We start from the raw sequence: 22,000 nt of genomic DNA, 5'->3' as shown, positions 1-22,000 counted from the left end.
TTTCTTTCTTTCTTTCTTTATACCAAAAATAATGTTGTAAGTAGCATTTCACAAACAGATTCTGCAGGTAACTTGACAAAATGCCTAAGCCAAATCTTTCTGTTAAAGGGAGCCTTTAGTCTACCTAATAAGTAACTTAAACATATCCCTCACACAACTTTTTGTTCAAATTGTACTAATGATCCCTTTTCACAGAGTTAGCAGTATCTGCTTTAATTTAATTTAGTTATAGGGTACTAACTAATATAATTGCTACCTACTAGCTGAGCAAAGATGTATCTGTACCACCGCTAATACCATATACTGTAGCTAGATAAATTCCTCTGAGGAAATTGAGACCCAATTGCATAAAATAAGAAAACAGACTTGGTGACTATGATAGGTCTCACTCAGTCCCCAGTGGTCTTTTAATTTGTTGGTTGTTTGGGCTCTTGACTCAGAATCATTGTGGATTTGTTATATTCCTTTTGGTTTTGCTTTGTATTATTTTCTTTAAATTTTGTACCTTTTGCATGTCAAATTTCTGCAGAAATACAACACCTAGCAGAATAATGCTAGCCCAACATGTCAAAATAATAACCAACAACTATGAAGCTGACAAAATTCAATTTAACAATGAACTCCAGGCATATTTAACAAGAGCCACTACTTGCAAACCTTCTTGCTCAAAGGTTCTTGACACTGACTCATAATTGCTGGCTATTTCCCCAGCATATGACCAGACCAATAAGGAAGGTCTATCCTGGCATTGAGAGACAGTAAAAACCTAACTGCAGGTTAATTGATCAGTGATACCTTCAGAGAAAGATACCTTCAGTGGGAAATGTAGAAGTCACTGATGCCAAGATGCAATGGCTTACACTAGACCCAAACAAAGTAAGCCAGGAGTCATGAAAGAGGGGAGGGGATCTCATACTCCTATGTCTGATATAAAAAGTATCACAAGAACCGTCTGAAAACTCATAAGAAATTACCACATGTTCTGCATGTTCTACACATGCTGCTCATTCTGAAGGTCCTACACATATGTCTGTAACAGGGCTTATCACAAGAAATCTCTCAAAATTGTAGTGTTCCAGATAAGCCACTCCTACAAATACACTTGCCTAGCAATGGCTGTCTCTGCCAATGAGTTAGCAATGGCTCCTTCAACAAGCCTATGTGACCAGTGATTTTTGTTTCAGAATAGCTTATATGGACCTCTCCTCTTTGTCTTTAAAAGTTTCCCCTTATCCTAATAGCTCCAGATATGCCTATGATTCATCATAGCATACATATCCTGGATTCCAATCTCCTACATATTCCCGAATAAACTTTTTGGGGAGAGCCTGTCTCTCTTGTTATTTTAGGTTATCTCCAAATTAATATATAAAATCAGATTTTCAGTAATAATTCCAACAGGTTTAGTTTAATAGAATTTGATAAGCTTATTCTGAAATTTCTGTAGAAATTCAAAGAACCTAGAATTCTTAAAAAAGAGAAAAAAACTAGAAGACTCCCATTAGCTGATTTCAGGAATTACCATTAAGCCAGAATAATCAATACAACACAGTACTGGGACAAGGAATGACAAATAGATCAGTGGAACAGAAGAGCTTAAAAGAGCTCCACTCACACAGTCATTTAATTTTCAACAAGGGAGCTGAATAATTCCAATGGAGAAATAAAACTTGTCAACAGAGTGATGAAATGTTGACAAGAATTAAAATGAATCTCAACCTCTACTTCACATCATACAATCCTAGTGTTAGAAAAATGGAGCTTTACAGATAAGATAAAGTAATTGTTTCAATAAATGCCAATTCCTTTTTTTCCTCTGAATAGTTATAAAGAGGAATGAGAGATAAGAATCTATTTCAGATGGTAAATTTTGGAATAGAGGTGCCTAAGAGGAGATTCTGCTCTACTTGTTAAGAGAAGATGCAATTATGTAAGAGATTGAGCTGTGCTCAGATTTTCTACTATTCACAAGTTATTGACACAGTCATGAGTCAACCCTATTATCTTTACCAGGATATTAAAGACACGGGCTCTGTTGATCACATTTACTCCTTTTATAGTTTTTGTTTGTTTGTTTGTTTTGGTTTTTTTTGTTTGTTTGTTTTTGTTTTGCCATCAGATCTAACAATTCTTTGCTTAGTCCTAGGTTAAGATGCCTGTGCACTAGCCAGGCTGAATTGAAATCTGAGGGTGGGGCTCAGAACCTGACCTGGTAAATAAGAGTCTGAGGTAACTTTTAGATACACCAGAGTTTGAGGACATAGCTAAGTGGCACCAGAGAAAAATGGGGAGATGCTGACATAAACAAGGCAAGCTCAGTCCTAGGACAATCTAGAAAACTGTCCTTAAATCTGGGGCTAGGCTTCAGTCAGCTAACTTCTGGCTTTCTTTTTCTTGGCTGCTCCCTGAATTCTTTTATTGTTTAGGAGACAAAGTTGGGCTGAAACAGAAAGGCCTCAAGCCCCAAATTGTTCAAAGGCTTGCCAAATGAAATGCTATCTCACAAGGAGAAAAGTTACCAAAGGAGAGTGCCAGGAAACATTAAAACCCTTTCTACATTCCCATGGCCCCAAAGGCCTCTTTTCAAGCATGTAGCTCTCAAGCTAGAACCAAGGAGAGAGGGAGACCTCCAGCCTCCCTTTCTCTAGTGGAGCATGAGTATATACATCTTCCTCCCTGAAAAGGTGCGGGAGAAACAACGTGGGACTTACAGAGACTAATAAGGTAGGAAAAAATGTGGAATTTTGGTTTTCCAGTTGAGATCAAGTCTGAAAAGAAACAAGTGGATTCAGCTAGGATAACTAGATCTCGAGGGTCAGACTGTTGAGTGAAGTTGTTTAAATATCATCCAAGGGTGAGATTGGTCTGTTGCTGAGGGTTGTTGTAACCCAGAGGAAATCAAGTTTTAGAAAAACTGAGTCAGAATCAGAAACTTCTAGCTGGAGTTTGAGTGCATGAATGGAAAAAAGAGCTCGATGAGAAAATCTCCCAAAACTATTATGAGAAAACGTTATTTTTTAGAAAACAAATGTGTACGTTCTTAGAAAAACCCAGTATTGGCAATACTGTCAGTTACCTTTGATTCTTACAACATTCAATCATTTAAATAGTTTTCTTTTTCAGTAAGTCCTATGATTCATTTACCCATGCTATTAAATGAAAAAATTGCAAGACCAAGCTTCAAATACAAAACAGTAAATCATAGGATCATGAAAAAAGAGTATTTGCTATGTGATGGGCATGGCTGGCTTTTAGTTCTTTGCTTTGATTCCAACTCAGGATTGTGGCAATCATAATCACGGCAATATAATTATGGCTACCTAGCCATTTAGCCTACTTAGCAGTCAGGGAAAGGGTAATCACCCAAGGCATCAATTACTACTGAGATCATTAGCTATACGTGGCTCATATGAAATGTACCACAAACTTCTTTGGAAGAGGATGCAATAAGAAAAATACCGGCAGTCATGATGGTTAGGAATAATCATCACAATTCACAAAACTATTTAAATGCCACATTATGAAAAAATGAATCCTTTCCAGCATCCTATGTTAGGTCTCTAGCCAGAGAAACGCTATGGTTTAAAGTAACTATAAAGTAACTATAACAAAGTAACTATATGTTACTTATGTATTAGTTATTTAAAGTTAAACTAACTTTAAACTATGGTTTAAAGTAACTATAAAGTAGCTATATCAAAGAAGTTGTGTGGGTTTCGATTATAACCCATAATTGTTTGTCAGCTTCTTCTGACAGAATCTTTATTTCAGAATGCCTGTTCCCTAGAAAAAAAACACATAGGAGGAGGTGAAATTCTAATTGATTTTCACTTGCAACTCACGTCTGATTTGATTACAATAGGCACTGTAAGACAGACTTTCTAGTTGTCATGGAATTTAATCAGGAGTTGTTTGAAACAAGTGGCTGAAAGTATGAGCTCTGTGTGTGTGTGTGTGTAAATATGTACAAGTATTTCATCACAACTGTACTATATTCCAAATGAAACTTAACCTCTCTTTTTATCATTTTTATTTGCCATTTTATTTGCTAACAATGTTTGCTGGTGTCTACAGTAATGAGCTAATTTGTTTCAGAAAAAATAATTAAAAACACATAAAAAGTGTATTGATATTCCAAGTTAAAATGCCTTCTGAATTGAGGCTAAACTTACATTGTTTCTAGTACATGAAAGTGGTGAAAACAAAACAAATCTAAAAACAGTAATTGTAAATATCTCTGAAATTCTGATATCAAAATATTTATAAGCCTATTTTTGTTAAATATATTTGTTGGTAGCTTTTACATAATTTATTAAAATATTAATACAATTATATTACTGATAATAGTATTGAACTAAATGTTGCAATGTATGTTATAACAATATGAAGCTTTGAGTATTGTAGGCTGGGGCTGAATACCAGCTCAGTCTAAAGCAGAGAACGAAAGAGAGAGACTTCAATGAATCCACCTGTAATGGGTGAATCCAAAAAGAATAACCAGTGTTTAAAAGACAGGAAATACAGATGGAACACAGACATGTTCAGTCTGAATAGTGGGAATAGCATCTAGCAATAGTCCTCAACTTGAGATTCACATAGATCTGATTTAAGAGCTTTTTTTTTTAAATACCATGGAAACTATGCAGCCATAAAAAGAATAAGATCATGTCCTTTGCAGAGACATGGATGGAGCTAGAGGCTATTATCCTTAGAAAACTAACAAGAAGAACAGAAAACCAAATACTACATGTTCTTACTTACAAGTGGGAGCTAAATGATAAGAACATGTGGACACTCAGAGGGGAACAACACACACTGGGGCCTTTCAGGGAGTGGAGGGTAGAAAGAGGAAGAGGATCAGGAAAAAAAAAAAAAAACTGATGGGTACTAGGCTTAATACGTGACTGGGGAAATAATCTGTATAACAAACCCCCATGACACAGGTTTACCTATGTAACAAACCTGTACTTGTACCCCTGAACTTAAAAGTTATAAAGAAATAATAAGAATATACAGATTCCTTGGGCTCCACCACAGACAAAATAAATTAGAGTCTCTGTCATGAAGCTTTGGATTGTTATTGTTTTTTAAGTTTATTTTGAGGTAATGGTAGATTAACATGCAGTTGTCAGATATAATACATAGAAATTTCATATACCCTTCACCCAGTTTCTGTCATTTGTAACATCTTGCATAACTAGAGTATAACCAGGAAATTGTCATTCATAAAATTTATATATTATATCCTTATTCACACCATTCCAATTTTACATGCACTCGTGTGTTTGTGTGCATTTACCTGTGTAGATTTGTGTGACATCCACCATGGTCAAGATACAGAACAGTTCATCACAAAGATCCCTTATGTTAGCCTTTTGTAGTCATAGCCACCTCCTTTCTTCCCCTGGAGACCCTTGGCAGCTACCAATCTGTTCCCGAGCTCTCTAATCATGCCATTTCAAGAATGCGATATAAATGGTATCATAATGTATGTAAACTTTTGAGATTGGATTTTTTCACTCAGCATAGCTTACTGGAGATTTATCCGAGTTGTGTGTATCAATAGTTTGTTCCTTTTTATTGGTGAGTAGTAGTCCATGGTACAAATGCACCACAATATGTTTAATTATTCCCCCATCAAAGAACATCTGGGATTTTTTGTTTTGGATTATCACAAGCAAAGCTGCTATGATCATTTGTGCACAGACTTTTGTGTGAATGTTTCCATTTCTAATGAAATAAATTGCACAAGTGTGTAATTGCTGGTAGTTGCATGTTTAGGTTTATAAGAAACTACCAAATTGTTTTTCAGTTTGGCTGTACCATATTACATTCCCACCAGCAATGTACAGTTGATCAAGTTTCTCTGCATTCTTTCCGGCATTTAGTGTTGTCACTATTAATTATTTTAGCCATTTTGATAGGTGTGTAGTGATATCTCATTGTGTTTCAATTTGCATTTTCCTAATGGCTAAAAATACTGTATTTATTTATTTTTTCCTTCCTTCCTTCCTTCCTTCCTTCCTTTCTTTCTTTCTTTTTTCTTTTCTTTCTTTTTTTTTTTTTTGTGACAGGGTCTCACTCTGTCGCCCAAGGCTGGAGCGCAGTGGTGGGATTTTGGTTCACTGAACCTCCACCTCCCAGGTTCAAACATTCTCTTACCTCAACCTCCTGAGTAGCTGGGATTACAAGTGTGTGCTACTACACCCGGCTAATTTTTTTGTATTTGTAGTAGATATGGGGAGACAGGGTTTTGCCATGTTTGCTAGGCTGATCTCGAACTCCTGGCTTCAAGTGCTGCCTTGGCCTCCCAAAATGCTAGGATTATAGGTGTGAGCCACCACTCCTGGCCACACCAGGATATTTTCTGAAAACAGAAAATATTCTGTTTTCATGTGCTTATTTGCCATCCCTTCAGAGAAATGTCTGTTCACATTTTCGAATTGTATTCTTTTCTTTTTACTGTTGAGTTCTCAGAGTTCTTTCTTTATTCTAGATACAATTCCCTATTGTATTTGTAGTTTGCAAATATTTCCTCCCAGCTGATGTCTTTTCAACCTGTTGAAAGGATCATCTATAGAATGAAATTTTATAATTTTGATGAAGTTCAGTTTATTAGATTTTCCTTTTAAAGATCATGTTTTTGTATCAAGTCTAATAACTCTTTGCTTATTCTTAAGTCCTAGAGTTATTCCTCTTTTTCTTCCAACGGTTTTATGATTTTTATGATTCACTTTGACATAATGTGAGTATGCAGTGTGAAGTTGAGGTCAGGGGTCAGTTTTGTGGCTTGTGGATATCCAATTGCTTCAGTATCATTTGTTGAAAAGGCTGTCTTTCCTCCATTGACTTGCTTTTGCACCTTTGCCAAGAATATGCTCTAAAACATGTTGGACGTATTTGTGTGGCTCTCTTTCTGGCCTGTGCTGGTCTCACAAAATGAATTTGGAAGTGTTTCCTCCTCTTGTATTTTTTGGAAGAGTTTAAGAAGTATTGGTATTAATTATTCTTGGAATGTTTAGTAGAATTTGTCCATAAAGCTGTCCTGTCCTGGGCTTTTCTTTTTTGGGAAGTTTTTGATTACTGATTTAATATCCTTATTTGTTTTTGTTGTATGAAGGCTTTCTATTTATTACTGACTTCGTTTTTGTAGGTGTTGGTAGACACATAATAATGGTTCATATTTATGGGGCACAGTGAAATGTTACATCTATACATTCTGTGATGATCAAATCAAGGTAATTGGAATATCCATCACTTCAAAGAGTTGTCATTTCTTTGTAGTGAAAGACCCAAACTTCTCTTTTCTAGCTATTTTGAAATATACATTACTTTAACTATAGTCACCCTACTGTGCAATAGAGTACCAGAACTTCTTTTTTTTTTCCTAACTGTAATATTTTACCTATTGACCAACCTGTCCCCATTGCCTCCTCCTCTTTCCCATCAACAGCTTCTGGTAACCACTATTCTCTCTCTACTGCTGTGATACCAACATTTTTTAGATTCCACACATGAGTGAAATCATCCTTCTGCACTTGGCTTGGGTTTACTTAACATAAAGTGCTCTAGGTTCATCCATGTTGTTGCAAATGACAGGATTTTATTATTTTATGTGGCTGAATGTATATATATTCATTGCATATATATGTGCTATATATGCAAGGTATTGCATTGTATATATATATCACACATTTTTATTCATTCATCTATTAATGGGCATTTAGATTGATTTTGTATCTTGGCTAATAGTGAAGAGTTCTGCAGTAAACGTGAGAGTGTGGATATATCTTTGACATACTGATCTTATTTCTTTAGATGTATCCCCAGTAGTGGGATTGTTAGATCATGTGGTAGTTCTATTTTTAATTTTTGAGGAAACTCCATACTATTGTCCATAATGGATGTAATAATTTGCGTGGTGGTCAGCAGTGTATAAAAGTTCCCCTTTGTCCACACCCTCACCAGCAATTGTTATTTTTTGTCTTATTGATGATAGCCATTCTAACTGGGGTGACATATCTCACTGTGGTTGTGATTTACACATTTCTGATTAGTGATGTTAAGCATTTTCAAATATACCTGTTGGCTATTTGTATGTTATATTTTTGATAAATGTCTATTCAGATTGTCTGCCCATTCTTTAATTGGATTATTTGTTCTTTTGCTATTGAGTTGTTTGTTTCTGATATATTCTGGTTAGTAGACATCTGTCAGATGCATAGCTTGTGAATATTTTCTCCCTTTCTATAGGTTGTTTCTTTACTTAGTTATTTTTATTGTCCAGAAACTATTTGGTTTGATGTAAATACAATTTGACTGTTTTTACTTTTGTTGCCTATAATTTTGAGGTCTTATTAAAAAGAAAAAAAAAAAAACCCCTTGCTCACACCAATGTCATGAAGCATTTCCCTTGTTTTCTTCTAGTCTGTTTCCTTCATAGATTCAGGTCTACATGTAGTCTTTATCTTGAGTCAATTTTTGTAAGTAGAGAGAGATAGGTGTCTAGTTTCATTCTTAGCATGTGGACATTCAGTTTTCCCATCACCATTTATGAAAAAGACTGCCCTTTCCCCATTGTATGTTCTTGGTGCCTTTGTTGAAAGTTAGTTGGTTATAAATGAGTGAATTTATTTCCAATTTCCCTTCTCTGTTCCATTGGTCTATGTGTCTGTCTTTATGAAAATACCTTGCTGCTTGGTTTACTATTGCTTTGTAGTATACTTTTAAGTCAAGTAGTGAATGTAATGCCTGTAGCTTTGTTCCTTTTTGATCAAGACTGTTTTGACTATCTGGGTCTTTAGTGGTTCCATAAAAATTTGTGGATTGTTTTTTTCTATTTCTGTGAAGAATGTCATTGGTATTTTGATAGAGATTGCATTGAATCATAGACTACTTTGGTTAGTATGGACATGTTATGAATATTAATTCTTCCAATAGATAAAAAAAGGATATCTTTTCACTTATTAGTGTTCTGAATTTCTTTTATCAATGTTTCACAGTTTTTAGTGTGGAGATCATTTACCTCCTTGGTTAAATTTACTCCTAGGCATTTTTTTGTAGGCATTATAAATGGAATTTCTCGCTTCATTTCATTTTCAGAGTTTGCTGTTGGCATATAGAAATGCCATAAATGTTCGTATGTTGATTTCGTATGCTGCAACTTGACTAGACTTATTAGTTCTAACATTTTTTGGTGGATCTGTAGGGTTTTCTAGATATAATATCACATTATCTGAAAACATAAAATTTGACTTTCCCCTTTCCTATTTGGATGTCCTTTTATTGCTTTCTCTGGTGTAACTGCTCTAGCTAGGACTTCCAGTACTATAGTGAATATAGAAGTGGTCAAAGTGGGCATCTTGTCTAATTCCAGATTTTAGAGAAAAAGCTTTCAACTTTTCCCCATTCAATATAATGTTAGATATGGGTTTGTCATGTATGGCGTTTATTATGTAGAGGTATGTTCCTTCTACAACTAATTTGTTTAGAGTTTTTATCACAAAGGGACCTAGAAGTTTATGGAATGTTTTTACTGTGTCTGTTGATACAATCATCTGGCTTTGTCCTTCATTCTGTTAATGCGATATATCATGTTTATGAATTTTGTTTATTGAACCATTCTTGAACCTCATGGTGAATAATCTTTCTGATATGCTGTTGGATTCAAGTTGCTAGTATTTTATTGAGGAGTTTTGCATCTATGTTCATTAGGGATATTGGCCTATAGTTTTCATTTTTTGTTGTATCTTTGTCTGGTTTTGGTATTGGAGTAGTGCTGGCCTCATTGAATGAGTTTGGAAGAATTCACTTATTCACTTCAATTCATTTTGTTTTCTTTTCTTTTTTTTTTTTTTGGAATAGCTTGAGAAGAATTGACATTAGTTCTTTAAATGTTTTTAGAATTTTGCAATTCTAAAATTCTGGGCTTTTCTTTGATGGGAGAATTTTTATTACTTAATCTTTTTACTTATTATTGGTCTCTTTGGGTGGGTGTTCTATTTTTTCCTCATTCAATCATGGTAGGTTGTATGTGTTCAGGAATTTACCAATTTATTTTAAGTTTCCTAATTTTTTGGCAGACAAGTGTTCATATTAGTCTCTAGTGATCCTTTGTGTTTTGGTATTTACAGTTGTAATGTGTTCTTTTTCATCTGAATTTATTTGAGTCATCTCTTTATTTCTTAAAGGTTTGTCAATTTTGTTTATATTTTTAAAAACCTAAGTCTTCATTTTATTGCTCTTTTGTACCATTACAGTCTCTATTTTCTTTATTTCTGCTATAATCTATTATTACTAATTTTCTTCTACTAATTTTGGACATTTGTCTAATGTCTTGAGGTGTAACATTAGGTAGTTTATTTAAGATATTTCTCATTTGTTGATGCTATAAACTTTCCCATTAGCACTGCTTTTGCTATATCTCATAGGTTTGAGTATGCTGTGTTTCTATTTTCATTTGTCTCAATACATTTTTATATTTTCTTTTAAATGCCATCGTTGATCCTTTGCATTTTCTGGAGTATATCACTCAATTCCATATATTTTAGTTTTCAAAGTACCCCCTCTAGTTTAATTCCATTATGTTCAGAAAACATATTTGATATCTTTATCTTTTTTAATTTGCTAAGACTTGATTTGTGGCCTAATGTACAATCTATTCTGCAGAATGTTCCATGGGTAGTTAAGAAGAATGTGTATTCTGAAGCTGTTGGATAGAAGGTCCTGTGAATAACTTTTAGGTCCCTTTATTCTAGAGTGAAGTTTTACCCTGATGTTTCATTCGTGATTTTTTTGTCTAGATGATCCGTTCATTGCTGAAGTTGTGGTGTTGAAGTCCTCATCTGTTACTGTATTGCAGTCTTTCTCTTCCTTTAATACTATTAATACTTGCTTTATAGATTTATGTGCTCCGATGTTGGGTACACATACATTCATAATTGTTATATCCTTTTGCTCTGTTGATCCTTTTATTATGTAATGGCCTTCATTATCCCTTTTGACAGTTTTTGCTTAAAGTCTATCTTATCTGATACAAGTACAGCTACTCCTGCTCTTTTTTTTTGGTTTGCATTTGTATGGAATAATTTTTCCATCCCTTCACTTTTAGCATACATATGTTTTCATATGAAATGAGTTTCTTGTAGTCAGCATACAGTTGGGACATTTCTAAATTCGTTTTGCCACTCTGTCTTTTAATTAGATAATTCAATCCTTTTACATTCAAGGTTATTGTTGATAGGTGAGGTTTTATTGATGCGATTTTGTTACCTGCCTTCTAGTCACTTTGTAGATCCTTTTTTCCTCTCATATAGTCTTCCTTTGTGATTAAGTGATTTCCTCTAGTGGTATGTTTTGATTCTTTGCTTTTTATGTTTAGTGTGTTACAGATTTTTGTCTTGTGGATACCACAAGGCTCACAAAAACATTCTGTAATTATAGTAAGTTATTTTAGACTGGAAAAACTTGTGTGATTGCAAAGAAAGAAAGACAACTGAGAAAACTACACTTTAACTCCACTCTCCCCTACATTTTGATTTTTCAATGTCACAATTTATACTTCTTATATTGCTTATCTCCAACAGATTATAGTAATTGTATTTAATAGTTTTGTTTTCCATTCTTCATACCAGAGAGAACCACTTACCTGGAGTGCAAAGCTCCCAGAAAGGCACTTTTGTCTTTGGATGGTTGCCAAATCATTGGTTCTGTAGGCGGATGAGGGTTAGAGACCTCCTATCTAATAGCCTGCTGACATTACAACCAGCATTGGTATTTTTTTAGAAGCTCCCTAATTGTCATAATGTGTAGCCACAGCTGACCTAGAGATTCATTTTTGTGAGTGACAGAATTACATATCCTCAGTAGAGTTTCTCCAAGATTGTATTAGTTAAGTCATTTATAGAAAGACATAAACATGGGGTGTAGGAGTAGAAGAGCAAGGTCTAGTTTCCTGAAAGATTGAAATTCATAGATGAAAAATGTGGTTAGGGGACCAGTCAAACCAGTCAGTGCTCAGAACTTCCTAGGTCCTAAAAGAGAATGAAACATATATACACATATAAAAAATAATGCATATTGTTTTGCAGGGTATTCTTTTCAATCAACAATATAACATGGGACCCTTCCCATTTTGGTAAAAGAAGTCTACCTCATTCTATTTAGAATGTAGAAAATATTACATGGCATAGATAATAAAAATATAATTATTAGCTCTGTTGTTTCTGGATGTTTATAATACCTTTATAATAAGAATATATTACTATGTGTATGTTGGTATTTGTATTTATGTGAAACAAATTTAAGTGGCTTATGCAAGTTCCAGTGCCCACCAGAGGTCTTTTTTATTATAAATTGACAATTTATAATTGCATAAATTTATGAGGTACAAAGTCATGTTATGCTTCATGAAAACAACATGGAATAATTAAATCAAGCTAGTTAACATAGTAATCATGTCGAATACCTAAAATTTTTTGTGGTAATGAAAACATTTGGGCTGGACGTGGTGGTCATGTCTGTAATCTCAGCACTTGGGGAGGCTGAGGCGGGCAGATCATGAGGTCAGGAGATCGAGACCATCCTGGCTAACACAGTGAAACCCCGTCTCTACTAAAGATAGAAAAAATTAGCCAGGCATGGTGGCGGGTGCCTGTAGTCCCAGCTACTCAGAAGGCTGAGGCAGGAGAATGGTGTGAACCTGGGAGGCGGAGCTTGCAGTGAGCTGAGATCACACCACTGCATTCCAGCCTGGGCAATGAGCGAGAGTCCGTCTAAAAAAAAAAAAAAAAAATTGAAATTTACCCTCTTAGCAATTTTGAAATGTACAATATTCTATTAACTATATTTTTACCATGTTGTGTAATAGAACTAAAAACAGTTTTTCTTCTGTCTGATTGAAATTTTATGCTTTTTGACCATCATCTCCTCATTCCCTCATCCTATAACCACAATTCTACTCCCTGCTTCTATTAATTTGATTGTTTTAGATTCCACCTATACGTGAAAACACGATTATTTGTCTTTCTGTACCTGGCTTATTTCACTTAGCATAATATTTTCTAATTGTAGCTATGTTGCCACAAGTTGTGGAATTTTCTTCTTTTTAAGGCTGCATAGTATTCCATTGTGTGTATATATATATATCTATATCTCTATATATCTATATCTATATCTCTCTATATATATCTATATCTCTCTATATATATCTATATATATATCTCTATATATATCTATATATATATCTCTATATATATATCTATATATCTATATATCTCTATATATATCTATATATCTATATATCTATATATATCTATATATCTATATCTATCTATATATCTATATCTATCTATATATCTATCTATCTATCTATCTATATATCTATATATCTATATATCTCTATATCTATATATATCTATCTATATATCTCTATATCTATATACATATCTATATATCTATCTATATATCGATATATATCTATATATCTATCTATATATCTATCTATATATCTATATATATACTTTTCTTTATACATTCACCTGTTGATGAACACTTAGGTTGATTCCTTGGCTATTGGTTGGTTCACCTGGCTATTGTAAATAGTGTTATGATGAACATGTGAGTGCAGACATTTCTTTGACAATCTGATTTCAAATGTATTGTGTAAAAAACCAGAAATGAGATTGCTAAATAATACAAACATTCTATTTTTAGCTTTTTTTTTTTTTTGGAAACTTCATACAGTTTTCCATAAAGGCTGTACTAATTTACATTCCCATGAACAGTGTACAAGGGACTCCTTTCCTCCACATTCTCACCAACACTTGTTATATTTTGTCTTTTTAACGATACTTACTCTTAAAGGTGTCAGATGATATGTCATTGTGGTTTTAACTTGCATTCCCGTAATGATTGGTGATGTTGAACATTTTTTCATCAATCTGCTGGCCATTTGTATGTCTTCTTTTGAGAAATGTCTATTCAGGTCTCTTGCCCATTTTTTATTTGGGTTTTTTGTTTTCTTGCTATTGAGTTGTTTGAGCTCTGACATATTTTGCATATTATCTTTTCATCAGATATATGGCTTGCAAAATATTTTCTCCCACACTCCATTTATTTTCTCTTCACACCGTTAATTATTTTCTCGAGCAGAAGCTTTAGATTGTTTCATATGAATAGGCCTCTCTAAGCGTTCAGACTTACGAGATTACTATGGGGCATATTTAGTGTTTTAGTCCATTTTCACACTGATATAAATAACTGCTACAGACTGGGTAATTTATAACCAAAAGAGGGTTAATTGACTCACAGTTCAGCGTAGCTGGGGTGGCCTCAGAAAACTTACAATCATGGCAGAAGGTAAAAAAGAAACAAGGCACCTTCTTCACAAAGCGGCACAAAGAAGAGAATGCAGGAGGAACTACCACACACTTATAAAACCATCAGATCTCGGCCAGGCGTGGTGGCTCACGCCTGTAATCCCAGCACTTTGGAAGGCTGAGGTGGGCGGATCACTAGGTCAGGAGTTCAAGACCAGCCTGGCCAACATGGTGAAACCCCATGTCTACTAAAAATACAAAAATTAGCCAGGCATAGTGAGTGCGCCTGTAGTCCCAGCTACTCAGGAGGCTGAGGCAGGAGAATCACTTGAACCCGGGAGGCGGATGTTGCAGTGAGCCAAGATCGGTGCCACTGCATTCCAGCCTGGGCAACAGAGTGAGACTTCATCTCAAAAAAAGAAAGAAAAAAAAAAGCAAACAAAAAAATCAGATCTTGTGAGAACTCACCATCATGAGAACAACATGATTGAATTACCTCCACCTGGTCTTTCCTTGACATGTGGGGATTATGGGAATTACAATTCAAGATGAGATTTTGGATGGGGACACAGCCTAACCATATCACTTAGTATCATATTCCTTACAAGGATCTAAGATAGGAAACCCAGTTTGTCAGGATCAGAGTCAGATGTTTTCCTTCAACGAGAGTTACAACATGCAAATGGCTTCTCACTGTCTATCATTCTATCAATCTAGAGGCATTTCATCAATGAGAGCTATTTTTACAATGAGCAGATTGGCTTGAAAACACTGCTGATGTTTTACCTTTATCACGTTTCCAATAAGAGCTATAGATTTAACTGAACGCAAGGTGCACTCCTGCAGAAGTGAATGGGTTTTGTTACACTTTTACTCACAATGCTAAATTTGGGTAAATTCTGTCAAATTGTTCTCCAAAAAGTTTAAATCAGTTTACACTCAAGAGTAAATGAGAGTGTTACTTTCCTCGCAACTTTTCTGACACTGTGTATTGTAAATATTTTTTTAAGTTTGACAAGACAATGCATTGTTATTTTTACTTGCATTACCTTTATCATGGGTAATTTTAAAAATACCTATGTTAATATTTGTCAGTGAGTTAACTTGCTCATATGACATTTTTCTATTGGATTGTCTTTTTTTCACTGATTTAGAGCAGTTTTTATATATTAGGAAGATCATATTTTTGTCTGTTACATGTAACATATATATTTCCTCATGCTTTCACATGTCTTGCCTTTTTTATAATACATGTGTTCAAGATGAAGGTAAAGATAGTTGTATTAGTCCATTTTCATGCTGCTGATAAAGACATACCCAAGACCGGGTAAACTGTAAAGAAAAAGAGGTTTAATAGACTCACAGTTCCATGTGGCTGGGGAGGCCTCACAATCATGGCAGAAGGCAAAATGCATGACTTACATGACAGCAGGCAAGAGAGAGAATGCGAACCAAGCTAATGGGGTTTCTCCTTATAAAACCATCAGATCTTGTGAGACTTACTACTACAAGAACAGTATGATGGAAGCCGCCCCCATGGTTCACTGATCTCCCACCAGGTCCCTCCCACAACACGTGGGAATTGTGGGAGCTACAATTCAAGATGAGATTTGGGTGGGGACACAGCCAAACCATATCAATAATTATTTAGTCAAATATGCCACTTTTTCCTCATGACTTCTGGAATTTGTATTAAGATTGTAATGTGTTTTCTCATCCAAGTTTCTAAATATATTTACCACATTTTCTATCAGAATGTTTGTGTTTTACGTAGAGACTGTTGATTCTGTCTCAGTGATCCCTTTGAGGGGTCTCAATGTATACTTTGTCATTGAAAGTTGACGAGGGCACTGCCCTACTTCTCTTCCTACCACCAAGCTTACCTTGGGAGTCCCCTAAGGCAGGTTCTCCACTTAATTTAGAGCTTGCTAGCTTGTGCCTGAGAACTGTATCCCATCACAGCAGTTCCATAGCACTTTAATTAATTACTTTGTCAATTGCCCCAGGGACTGCTCTGCCTCCCAAGCCAGATTTTTTTCTGATCCTGGGGAGTTTTCTGGTGTTCTATTTGGAAAACTCTTTTTTCAGAAGTCCCTATTGAGTTTTCGGTTGCTCACCTCTGTGGGGTTTCTTTTCTAATTAAATCCCATCTGCTTAATATCTTTAAAAAATTCTTTAATAATCCTTGCCCTCTGAAGGCATCTTTCCTGTCTTTCTATGATTGCTTCTCTGTCATTTCAATGGGCATTAGGGAGAAAGTGAATTAAAGCTGAGGTAGTCAGTCAACAAACCTAAAAATTCATGATAGATTTTTTTAAGTCATATTACATGTGTTATAAAGCCTAAAATGAGGGAATAATTCCTAATTAGATGGTGTTAAAAAAGGAATTTAATACAGAAGATTTTGATTAGTTAAAAATCTTTTGTCACACATTCAAAATGTACTTTTACATTTTAAAATACACAGTTGGCTGGGCATGGTGGCTCACATCTGTAATCCTAGTAATTTGGGAGGCCAAAACAGGTGGATGCCTTGAGCTTCTGGGCATGGTGGCACATGCCTGTAGTCCCAGCTACTGGGAAGGCAGAGATGGAAGAATCTCTTGAGCCTGGGAGGTCTAGGCTGCAGTGAGCGAAGATCATGTCACTGCACTCCAGCCTGGGTGACAGAGTGAGACCCTCACTCTCAAAAAAAAAAAAATGCTATTAATTGGATCAAATATATAATTCAGTTAATATTAGTTTTGAGGGAAAAGGTTCAAACCTTAACGTAATTATCTAATCTAGGTAAAAAGAAGCTTACATTATTTATGATAATCTTTAAAAAAATGCTAGAATGTGATATTATTAAATAAAATTATTAAAATACTATGCAGACTGTGAATGAAAGCATAATTTTTTTTATTTTTTATTTTTATTTTTTTGAGACGGAGTCTCACTCTGTCACCCAGGCTGGCGTGAAGTAGCGTGATCTTGGCTCACTGCAAGCTCCGCCTCCCAGGTTCACTCCATTCTCCTGCCTCAGCCTCCCAAGTAGCTGGAACTACAGGCGCCCACCACCATGCCTGGCTAATTTTTTGTATTTTTTAGTAGAGACAGGGTTTCACCATGTTAGTCAGGATGGTCTCTATCTCCTGACCTCGTGATCCGCTCGCCTCGGCCTCCCAAAGTGCTGGGATTACAGGCATGAGCCACCATGCCCATCCTGAAAGCATAATTTAATAGGGTTTGAAATAATAATTTGAAACCCACCTTGAGATAAAATTCAATTCTGAACTATCAGCATAGGACTTATGACTGCAGTGATGCTAGCTGACATCATGGTGGCACAGGTAACTGGCAGGAAGCAAAAGAAGCACATTTTATAGAAGGTACAGTAGGGTCACAGTGCCCTGGATAACTTTACTGGGTGCCAATAACATAGCAGCTATGAGATGCTCATGAGTAGTTTGGGGAGAAGTGGAAGATATTATACTTCTTCACAACATTAGTAGGTGCATCAACAGTGGCAGTAGTAAAAGGGTCAGAACAAGTGACAGAAAATATCAAAAGCCTCTATTCAGACAATTTTATCATGAGTACATGAGCCATCTTCTGACCCTGATAAAAGAGTTGGTAAGATCTGAATTTAAGATCTGAATTTTTGGGCAACAGTTTAAATGCTCATTTGACTTCCTTGAGGCTATGTCACTTAGTGTATATATTAGTCTGGAATTCTAGCCCTATCAAAACTAGAAATATTCATTGACAGATGATATTTAAGTCATAGGATAGAATGAGCTCACCCAAAGTGAGCATGAAGTTGGACAAAAAATACCTAGAAATACCATATTTAAAGTAATGCTTGTTAAATATGAAATTAAAACTGCAGATCACAAGTCTTATATTAATAAGTTATCTATAAAAATTTACAGAAATGAATTATATCAAAGTTGTAATTTATTAAAATATGGTTTGGACTTTGAGTACTGAATTTTCAAAAATATTTTGCACCACAACTCAAACTGTATGAAATCAGATATTCCCACATCAACTCTTGAGCTCTTCTGTTCCTGGGGGAAGGCTGTTTACAGAGACTTGCACCAATATTGAATGGAATTAATTTAATAAATATCACATTCTCAGGAGGAATAAGATGTGTTTGTTGTTTTTTTTTTTTTAGAAGAATATGACATTAGAAACACTCTACACTGAAAGATTTATAGCCTAAATGGAGAGAATAATACATACAGGACTAACCATAAAAACAAAAGAAATGTAGCAAGTGCAAGTAAAAAGTATAAAAAAGAAAAATTGAACCTTACTCTCAGAACTTTTAAAAGCTTTACCAGTGAGCTGGCATTTTAGTTACTTCCTTAAAGAGGAATAAGCATTCAGCAAATGGATGGAGATAATAGATAAGGGAAAATGAATGAAGACCAAGGGTCTAAGAGACATCCTCATGAGAGGGCATGCCTGGAAGTATTGGAGAATGGGTGTGAGTTAAGTGTATTTGGGAGTCAGTTGTGGGTGAGGGGCTGGTTATAAGTGACATTAGAGAGTGGGTGTGTTTTTGCCTCACCTTGATTGCACTTTAAGGAATTAAAACGATTTCAGGTAGAGGAAATGCTTGACAAATTATTTGTTATATAGATCAGTGGTCCCCAGTCCCCAAGCCACGTTCCAGCACTGGTTTGTTGCCTGTAAGGAACAGGGCCACATAGCAAGAGGTGAGCAGCAGGCAAACAAGCCAAGTTTCAACTGTACTGACAGCCACTTTACTGCCTGAGCTCCACCTCCTGTCAGATCACTGGAGGCATTAGTTTCTTTTAGGAGCATGAATCCTATTGGGAACTGTGCATGCAAGGGATCTAGTTTGCATGCTCCCTGTGAGAATCTAATGCCTGATGATCTGTCACTGTCTTCCATCACCACCAGAAGGGACCATCTAGTTGCAGGAAAACAAGCTCAGGGTTCCCACTGATTCTATGTTGAGTTGTATAATTATTTCATTATATATGACAAGGTAGTAATAATAGAAATGAAGTGTACAATAAATGTAATGTGCTTGAATCATCCCCAAACCATCCCCCAACCCACCCCTAGTCCATGGAAAAATTGTCTTCCACAAAACCAGTCCCTGTTGCCAAAAAGGTTGGGGACCACTGATAAAGATAGCAAGCCTCTTATTGCAAGTGGAGGTAAAATGGATTATTTAAATATCCAAATTATAAACAATGTTGTACTCTGTAATGTTGCTGCATTTAACTTGAGTTAATATTTTAAAGGTGGTTTCAGGGAGGTATTACTAGTGATAACATTGTTTCCCTCTTTCTACTTTTAAGTGTTTTTCAAAGTTTCTTTAAGTATATATATAAATTGCTTTTTTTTTTTTTTTGAGACAGAGTCTCACTCTGTCGCCCACGCTGGAGTGCAGTGGCTCAATCTTGTCTCACTGCAAGCTCTGCCTTCCAGGTTCACATCATTCTCCTGCCTCAGCCTCCTGAGTAGCTGGGACTACAGGTGCCCACCACCACGCCCGGCTAATTTTTTGTATTTTTAGTAGAGATGTGGTTTCACCATGTTAGCCAGGATGGTCTCGATCTCCTGACCTTGTGATCTGCCTGCCTCGGCCTCCCAAAGTGCTGGGATTACAGGCGTGAGCCACCGTGCCCAGCCTACAAGCTGCTTTTTATAAAAAAGTATTTTCTCATTATGAAACACAATAAGTATCTTAACGCATTCAGTGTTTCTTCATTTAAATCATTGTTCATGACATCTCTTTGCAGTTAAATAAATGAATCACAAATTACACATATGTTTATGACTCTCCAAATATATTATTAGATTTTTTCTAAGGACAGAGTACCAAGTTTCATTTCACTAGCAATTTTTCACTGTTTTTCTGCCAACATTTTCAACACTGGTTGTTTTAAGTGTATACATGCTTTGTTTGCATGTGTGTAAAATATTTGCAAATATGGCAGGGATACAATAGTATCTGACCATTTAAAGCTTTTAAATGATAAATTCAAGGATCCACTTTATTGGGTATACTGAGGAATCTCTATACGAGTGCTTAGTTGCTCTGTATAGAGTTGCTCTATACCGTAGCTGTTCAATAATATGTCAAATGAGTGAATGAATACAGTAATGATTCCTGTTTATTGTAAAACATTTAGAATATACAAATTATTTCTTAAAACTAAAATTGCTCATAATTTTGTTACCTATAGTGCCCTTCCAGTTATAGTCCTTACATACTTATAAAATGATTGTCATTTGTTTTTAAGCCTAGAAATCTGATGTGTATATTTTATGAGGTCATTAAATGCTATTCCACAACATGACTTTTTATGGCTTAATAAATATTCCAATGTAAAAATAATTTAAGAGTATTTATTTTATGATTGTAAATGTTATTTACTGATATATTTTTTAGACATGGATTCTCACTATGACACCCAGGCTGGAGTGCAGTGGCACTATCATAGCTGACTACAGCCTCGAATTCCTTGGCTCAAGCAAGCCTTTCATCTCAACCTCCCCAGGAGCTGGGATTACAGGTATGAGCCACTGTGTCTGGCTTGATTTTTTATTTTAAAAATTATTTTTTAATAGAAATATGTCCTAAGAAGGGTAGATCATGGCTGTTTATTTTCCATTGAAGAGCTTCAGTTAAGAACATGCAAATATGTGAATGTTCATTAATGCTTTTATTCATTCATACATCTATTTATAAATATTATCTAAATCTACTATGTGCCAGGCATTATGCTACCTGCCAAGGATTCTACAATGAATGCTTCAACTGGAAGGCAGGAGTCAGAGATGACATTGATGTGTTTGGAATGAAGGCTTTTCCTTTTGTTTTGTTCTTTTTTTCCCAATAGGCACAAATCAGGGCCAAGGCATGAGGGGCAAATAAAGTTCAAATATTTTCTTTGGAATTTATTATTTGCAAAGGAAACCATTTGTACTCACCGAGGGACTTGATGTGGAATACTTTATTTTTCACATCCTAGTGTGACAGCAAAACTGTAATAACAGACCCATAAAATAGTTCCAAAAGAGAAGTATTTTTGTTCTGGCTTTATGATGGTCTTATTGCCTCCACAGTATAAAAAGAAAAGGGGGAAATTTTTATAAGATACTCATTAAATTACCTTAGTAACAAAACAGAGTTCTCAAAGTGGACCATCCATAAAATGTTTATTTAAAAAAAAAAAAAAAACAGGGTTGCTTCACTTAGGATAGAAAAAATATAATCTAGAACACATTGTGTTCTTAATGATTTGGGTAGTTTAAAACTATAATTTGAAAGGCTGTAAAGGGTAGCTGTACCATTTAGAAGTTAAGAAACAAAATAGAATCAAAACAGAATCAAATTTAACCATTGGATTCTATTTAGAGTCCAAGATTTCTAATAAACAGTGATTTAATCTGAAAATATATTTTTTTACTCCTTCAGTTAAAACAGAAACTAAAAGTACCACTTTTGCATCTGAAGCCAGCCTTCATGTATTAGCTGTGGTCTGCTGCATTTCATAGGAAGCCTTGTGAGTTAATAACTATGAAGTTCTTAGAACTTTGTCTTCAGAAATTACTGTTTGTCCTATGAAAAAGTAGATGAGTCTGTAATGCAATGGAAAGTCAGTCACATGCATTACCTAACTTATTCCTCACACATTTCATATGAAGTA

General features: G+C 35.2%; 1 long non-coding RNA gene across 2 annotated transcripts in view; it reads left to right on the top strand.

The window, feature by feature from the left end:
* Positions 1-22,000, top strand: part of LOC134739866 (uncharacterized) — a 216,329-nt gene that overhangs the window by 98,408 nt on the left and 95,921 nt on the right. For both annotated transcript variants that reach the window (XR_010126935.1, XR_010126934.1), the window contains exon 2: positions 20,740-20,863. This is a non-coding gene — a long non-coding RNA (uncharacterized LOC134739866). The remainder of the gene's footprint in view (positions 1-20,739; positions 20,864-22,000) is intronic.

Source organism: Pongo pygmaeus, chromosome 6 (genome assembly GCF_028885625.2).
Source record: "Pongo pygmaeus isolate AG05252 chromosome 6, NHGRI_mPonPyg2-v2.0_pri, whole genome shotgun sequence".
Classification (NCBI taxonomy): Eukaryota; Metazoa; Chordata; class Mammalia; order Primates; family Hominidae; genus Pongo; species Pongo pygmaeus.
This window is presented reverse-complemented; position numbering and strand designations above follow the sequence as displayed.